Below are 8,109 nucleotides of genomic sequence, written 5' to 3'. Positions count from 1 at the left end.
TGTGCGAAAAACATGCATAAAACCATAGGTAGGTCCGCCCAACCTAATATAGGGTCCGAAACAAAAATTTCCGGGGCGCTGCCTCAGACCCCATAGGGTGGGGTTACCTGCACCTCTCAAACCCCCTGTGACTCCCCCTGCTACGCAATCGGTGCAATGAAGGGGGGGCTTCACCCCCCTTCTAACCCCCTGGTTAACTACATGGGCTAGTCATGGAAAGAATATAAAACAACCCAACAGGCCACTAATGGCATCAAATGAGGCCGACCAGCCTTCGGCTAGTGTGCTGAAAGGTCTCGGTATCAATCTAGCTGCACTCCTGCATGAGAATTTATATGTTTTCCAGGATGGGATAACTGCAGAGCTACGGGCTAGGGAGAGCCTTGCACTCCAAGTCCTCAGTGAGCAGAAAATAAATATAGAACAACTAATATTACAACACAACAAATTGCTGTCGTAGAATCAACAACTGGTACAGGTGATAGATGATGCTTGCCAAAGCATCCCAGAGCTGGCCATTCCAACAGACATACCAGTGGAGGCGTGGATCCACAGATTAGAAACAGGGGTCTACGAGGCAAGGGAAGAAACGAAAAAGGTTCAGCTGGAGCTGAACCTTCAAATCACCGAGCTGTGGTTAAAGGCGTAGCTATCGACTCCCCCGGAAGTTAGAGAATAGCGCACTAGCGCTATCACAATGGGATTGGAGAAAATTGGTAGTGCAGTGCGAGACTGCACCAGCATGTTGGAAGAATCATTTGAGGTCCTCAGAAATTTGCAGGAGGACCCCAACATCCAACGCTTGGAGACAGAGGCATGCAAACTCCAACAACAGTACAAGAACATTAAAGGAACTACACAAACAATGGCCCTCACTCAGAGGTTCGCACGGATGCAACATGCTAGAGTGTTGAAGGAGCAAGTGGACGCGGAACAACATAAGGAAGCAGTCCTAAAAGCACGCCCCCAGCCTTGGATTGAAGAGGCCTTCACCATCATGAAAAAAATCAAAGGCAAGCTCCCACACATGCAGGGGATGCACACATTGATGCAAAGAAGCACTCCTGACACAGAGGTCTCGGAGGAGCGTATGCAACAGATCCAACAAGCAACAGCTCGGTGCGCTGCTGACCTCCGCGCAGTTCGAGAAGAGTTGGAGGGACTCTGTGCCAAGATCGTCGCGTTGACAGAGTGAATCAAGGGTGAGTCACGATGTTTGTGTTGGGGGCCTGTTGGGCATTAGATGCCCCGCAAGGCATGTTTTGGGGCTCAAAGCCCAAGTTTTAACCGAATCTTGTTGTAAAGCTTCGCGAATTGTGGGCGCATAGTGCGAAGTCATAATAGAGTCACAAGGTTGTCTGCTTTAGTTTTGTAATGTAATGTCAGCTGGATAGACCTACCCATGGTACGTGGACCATTGGATTGTAGAAATAGAGCGAGGCTCTAAGTGTATAAGAGAAGGAAGAGAGAATAGAAGATACGAAGTCTGAGTGATTGAGTCAAGTGGAGAGTGTGTTTGTGGGTCATAGAGTAGGAGAAGGCTCTGCAGTTGAGTGCGCAAAGGCCTAGGAGTCCGTAGCTGAGTGCGTAGGGAGAGTCGAGTCTATAACAATGGAAACAATCATAAAGAGAAGTTTGTTTATAATTTTGTGCATCTGTTCTTGGGTTAATGCATGATTGATATAACTTACAAATATATTGTTTATTTAATGCACGCACCTGTATGAATGTTTTATGTTGTTAAGTATAACTCAAATCACTCAAGTAGGCAAAGATAATTAACTAACATTGGAATATAATCAAGGTCTTGGGTAATAGTCCAAACTGCAGCAAAACCCCTAGATAGGGTTGCACGAACGCAGTGTATCAGGTCGCGAGGAATGGGAAATTACATGAAGCAACCTACGCGGAAGGAGAAACCGTGAACTCATTGAACTCATCAGACATCTCCAGGGTGCAGAAACCTGATTCTAGCACCCTCCCATACTACTTCGGGTGAGACCTCAGTCCCCAATCCGCGGACTGTTGTTGAAAGGGACAGTAGTACCGATATTTGTTTGGCTAACTAACTCTAAACCTAGATCAGGCTCCAACAAGCCAACATGCACACATGAGACTCTTGGTCAAAAGTATAGAAGCCTTTTGATTGCTCGATATATACTTCCTCCTCAATAAATCCATTGAGGAACATTGTTGTTACATCCATGTGGTAGGTCTTCCACCCCATCCATGCAGCCAGAGCAAGAATTGGTCTAATGGATGAGTACCTTTCTATAGGAGAAAAGGTATCCTCATAGTCAATCCTCTCAACTTGAGAGTACCCCTTGGCCACAAATCTATCCTTGTACTTTTCTATGCTTTTGTCTACTGCATGCTTTACCTTGAAGATCCATACAAACCCACAACCGATTTATCTTCTAGTCTTAGGACCACTTCCCAAATGTTGTTCTTTACAACAGAATCGTATTCCTCCACCATTGCATCAACCCATACAGGTTTCTCTACTTATTCCTCGAAAGAGGATGGCTCAGTCTCAACAAGCTCAGTCATTAGATCCATGTAGCCAATGTACCGCTCTGGTGACCTTCTCTGCCTGTGTTGATTTGAAGGAGCACCCACATTCTTCTTCACATCCTACACAAGTCTCTCAACTTCCCTAGTGTTTTTTTCCCTTCTCTAGATTGTTCTGATTGAGTGGTTGTTTCTAGTTTCTCCTCCTAAACTTGTGGTTGCTCCACAACTTCTTGAGGTTCCTCCTTTGGAGCTAAAAGGCCCTCTTCTAGTGGGATTTGAATCTCCCTCTCAAGAGAGCATCACATGTCTTTATCTTCGTCAAATTTTGCATCCCTTTGCACAACTGTCATTTGAGGAATTGCAAGTACACATAGTAGTTGTATGGAGTTTCTGTGTAACCCATAAAAACCCTAAATTATTCTATCGGCTCTAGCTTCTTCCCCTATCTTTGGAGACATGGCAGTGAACAAAGGCTCCAAAAATACTGAAGTGTGACACAACCAACTTTCTCCCCAAGAAAGCCTCCTCCTATGTAATCATACCCAGAATCCGATGAGGACTTTGATTCTACAATTAGACTGTTGTGTTGCATGCCTTGAATCACAAATATAGAGGTAGGACTTGATCATGAAACATCGCCCTCCTTTTCCCACAATGCTATAATTGTTTCTCTCAGTCACCCCATTCTATTATGGGTTGTGGGGTGTTGTCAACTCTCGTCGAATGCCTTATTTTGCACATAAATTTTAAATTCATTTGACACGTACTCACCTCAATTATTTCTCTTGAGAGCCTTCACCTTCTTGCCTGTTTCTTTCTCAACCAGTGCCTTGAATTCTATGAACTTGAAGAATGTCTCATCCTTCTTCTGCATGAAGAATATCCAACACTTCCATGAGAAGTCATCAATAAAAATGAGAGTTCATGAATTTTGGTTTGTGTAATTTCTTTGATATATTTTTTACCTTGATGAATGAGGTTTTGCATCTGGTCTTGGATAATTTTATTGCGATATACTTCTATGATATCATAGTGTTTAGTGATAATTTGAAAGAGCATAGGAGACATTTGGCACAGGTCTTTGATGTTTTAAGGTAGCACCAATTATACTAAGAAGACCAAATGCATGAACTCACCCAAAGTGAGATACCATGTCTACACCTTGTGTAGCCAAGGATGTTTTTGCATGGACCTTGAGAAGACAAAGGTGATAGTAGATTAGGAGGAGTCTCACAATGCTCATGATGTGAGGGTCTTCACTGGGATGACCAATTACTATTGAAAATTCATGGAGGGTTATTCAAAGATAACCTCCCCATTGATAGACTTACTGAAGAAGTACAAACCATGGAAAATGATAAAGAAGAGAATAATTTCATTTGAAGAGCTCAAATGTAGGATTACCATAGCTCCCATATTGAAACTGCCAAATTATGAGAAATCATTTGAGGTGAAGAAATATGCATCTAATTTTGCCATAAGAGGAGTTTTAATGTAGGATAGGCACCCCATAGCTTTCAAGAGCAAGAAGTTATAGGATTAGGAGAAGGATATTAGAGTATTAGTACACTGCCTCCGATGGTGGAGACACTATTAGTTGGGGAAATTATTTGTGGTGAAAATAGATAACATTGGAATGAGATACTTTGCTACCCGAAACAAGTTGTAACCAAAGTAGGCTCAATGGAAAGAATTTGTTGTTGAGTTTGACATAATTATTGAGAAAAATAAAGGAAAACTCAATGTGGTTACAAATGTCTTATGTAGGAAGGAACAACTGGTAGTGATTAACGAAAAAGAGGAAAAGTTTTATACTCTAGGGGAGAGTCAGATTTAGTTTGTTGAAGATATAAAAATAGGGATTCAATATGGATTAAAGAGTGACACAACATCGAAGAACATAATGAAGTAGGTGAAGGAAGGTGTTGACGGTGCTGGACCCGCTAACATGTCAGGGGATCTCCCTGGTAAGAAGTCCCAACTAGACCTCAGACCATTTGGAAAAGGAGTCCCAGTAGTGGGTAGTATAGTATCGCCTTGACCGCGGTTGCGCATAGAGGTAAGTAAGATGTCCTTGTTGGAATCAATGTGTGACCTTGCAACAAGTCAAGGAAGGTGAATGAAAGGCTTTAACACACGAAAGGGGAGAGAAGTGCGCCACTTAGAAGCCTGTGATAGCACACAACTTGAAAGCGAACAAACGAGCTGAAAGACGTCATGAGATGGAAAGAAGGATAGTAGATGATCCAAAGTGATGGATTATACCAAAAACAGTCTTCGATAAGATTCATACAAACACATACAGAATAGTCCATACATACATGTATAAATTAAAACTACATACATCATTAGAGTAACTAGGATAGCCGAACTACAATAACAATATATGCATCAAACGTGTTCACTCTGTTATATTAAAAGAGTGAAAGATCCAATATTACATATAACCATGAAAACCACTAGCCTTGATAGTAAAACATTACAGTCACTCCCGCCTGCTCCTGCAAAGAGATGTATTAGCTCTGCTGTTATGAAACTAGCTCACAAAAAGATAGAAAAGATAGATGAATTCCTTAGAAATAAGCCTCTTCGAGGGGGCAACCTCCTTTACATTACACAAATGAACAATTCTTGGATGATACAAATGAAAAGACCTCCTTTCTATATATAGGAGTCTAAGGGGTCATAATATAATCAGAGCCGACATAAAAATAATAATGTAAGGGCACAATAATAATAGTAGTGGGCTTCTATGGGGCACAATAATAACAATATGTGGACTACATGGGCACAACAATATAATAAGGGGGTTGTACTAATAACAATAAAGGGTTACACTAGTAGTATAGGGACCTAACATGCCCCTCTCCTTCAAAAAGTGTTGTCCTCAACGCTCGAGTAGTTCTTGATGCTTCTGTATAAAATTCTTGTCCTCCCATCTGGAATCTTTAGTGGGTAAGTTCTTCCACTTGATGAGATACTCTGAAATTGATCGATTTCGTAGCTGTCGGGTTCTTTTTTTCGTGACTGCTCCAAGTTTCAATATGATTTTTCCTTCCTTGTCAAGTTTTGGCAATATTGTTTGAACTGGGATCTTCTGCAACTTTTGAATCAGTGGCCACACTTCTTTGTACTTATTTCATTCATCCCTTGCTTCGTTTATCCAATCTGGTTGGATAATAGAAACAACACAAAACAATGCTTCCACATCCTCATCCTTTCTTGAGAGTGCATTTGCAACAACATTTTTATTCCCTTTTTTGTAGATGATTTCAAAGTCATAACCCAACATATTTGTGACCCATTTTTTTTTTTCTTCTAAATATAATCTTTGTTCTAAAAAGTATTTAAGACTATCATGATCCATTGTTACCTTGAAGTGTCTTCCAATTGGGTAAGGTCGCCATTTCTTAAGTGCATGTAACATTGTCAACATTTCCTTCTCATAAATAGCTTGCTTGAGATGTAGCCGTAAAAATACCCAATCACCTACATCAAAATTTTTTTCACTGTGATGTTGATCTACCTTTTGTTTCATTTGATTTTGCACCAAAGTGGTGTTATCCTTTAAAAGTTGGAGAACTTGTCGTTGATGCTCGATGTGATCTTTCACTGCTTGAATATTTTTCTTCTTGATATGTCCTTCTATCTTGAGAGTTTGAGGAGTGGTAATTTCTTCCAATGCATTACAAGAAATGGTAGGATTCATTTCTTGATGCTCAATGTGATATTTCACTTCTTGAACATTTTTCTTCTTGATATGTCCTTCTATCTTGATAGTTTGAGGAGTGGTAATTCTAGCCATTGCATTACAAGATATGGTAAGATTCATTTCTTCTTTGTTGATGTGTTCTTTCACTTCTTGAATCTTTTTCTTCTTGATATGTCCTTCTATCTTAAGATCTTGAGGAGTAGTAATTATTTCCAATGCTTTACAAGATATGGTTGGATTCATTTCTTCTTTATCTCGAGTTGGTTCCTGGTGTCTATCCTCTTCTTTTGATGTTTCTTGATCCTTTTCTTTCTCCTCTTCATAATCAATGCAAAATAATTTCTTCTCAGCACACTTATGACCTTTAATGTATTTTTTATCGCAATTGTAACAAATCCCTCTTTCTCTTTTTCCTTTCAATTGTTGTGGTGTAACCCTTGTAGGTTTTGGAATTCTAGGAGAAACAACAGTTCCATCTTTGTACTTGTGAGGCGTAGACTTCCTTGTTTCCATAATTTTGCTTTCCACTTTGTAACAAAGCCCTTTTGCTCTTTTTTCTTCCAATTGTTGTGGTTTTTCTCTAAAGAAGGTGTTGCTCTTTGTATCCTCATAATGTGCTATCATTTCCTTCGTGAAAATTGACCACGTAACAAGTTGTTTATGAGAACAAATCCGTTTATACCATAAAAATTGATTCGTTTCTAAATATGAAGATGTAATACATACCTTTTGTAATAGTTGCACCTCATGTCGATCAAAATATTGCTCCATCTATAGTATCAAATTTACCGGATCCTTGCCATCAAACTTCCTCAAATCGCCTTTTCTTGATTTTAGGATCTCGATCTTGAAACGATTGTAACTCTGTAATTTCAGATCTTCCAGTTCTAAAATTTCGTCCTCTAGTAGCCCTCTAAGCCCTCTTTCTAACCACAAAAGTCTGATCAAGGTTGGATTCTATAAGGAAGCGTTATGTCAAATCTCCCACAATGACCCGATTATAAACTGGTTCAGTAGAGCGAACTTGTACGAAGTGCCACGTGTAACTGTTTCAACCTTAGGATCTAAAACAGATACATAGAAAACTACATTCCGTCCTCTTTCTGAAACTTTTGATGAAATTTCAATTTGATGCTCAGAGAAAAAGTTATGACAATTTTCCCAAAGTCACTTGTTTAGGATGTAATTCGGGAGCCTGCAGAAACCCTAAATGTCTTAGATCATATCTCCGAAAATATAGTGCGACAAGATCTGAAATTTGGACCCAATATTCAACAAGATTTCTGTTCAAATGGGTTTTAATTTCAGAGTATAAACCTTTGTAGAACAAATATTATAGCGAAACTACCACGATGACTTGTTTGAGATGAAATTCTGGAGCTTGCCAAAACCCTAACTTCCTTAGATCATATCTCCGAAAATATAGCGAGACAAGATCTGCAATTTAGACGGGAGGTTCAGACTGATTTCTTCTCAAATTGGTTTTGTTTTTGGCTTCTTAAACTTCGTGGCGAAAAGGTTATAGCGAAATTCTACGATGACTTGTTTGGAGCAGCGAAACCCTAGAATCCACAACTCTGATACCAAATGTTATGAAACCAGCTCACAAATAGATAGAAAACATAGAAAAGATAGATGAATTCATTAGAAATAAGCCTCTTCAAGGGGGAAACCTCCTTTACATTACACAAATGAACAATTCTTGGATGATGCAAATGACAAGACCTCCTTTCTATAAATAGGAGTCTAAGGGGTCATAATACAATCAGAGCCAACATAAAAATAATAATGTAAGGGCACAATAATAACAATAGTGGGCTTCTATGGGGCATAATAATAACAATATGGGGACTACATGGGCACAAAAATATATTAAGGGGGTT

The sequence above is a fragment of the Pinus tabuliformis genome, chromosome 6 (genome assembly GCF_031772625.1).
Source record: "Pinus tabuliformis cultivar Carrire ecotype Pingquan chromosome 6, CPIR1, whole genome shotgun sequence".
Taxonomy (NCBI): domain Eukaryota; kingdom Viridiplantae; phylum Streptophyta; class Pinopsida; order Pinales; family Pinaceae; genus Pinus; species Pinus tabuliformis.
Note: the sequence above shows the minus strand (reverse complement) of the source record.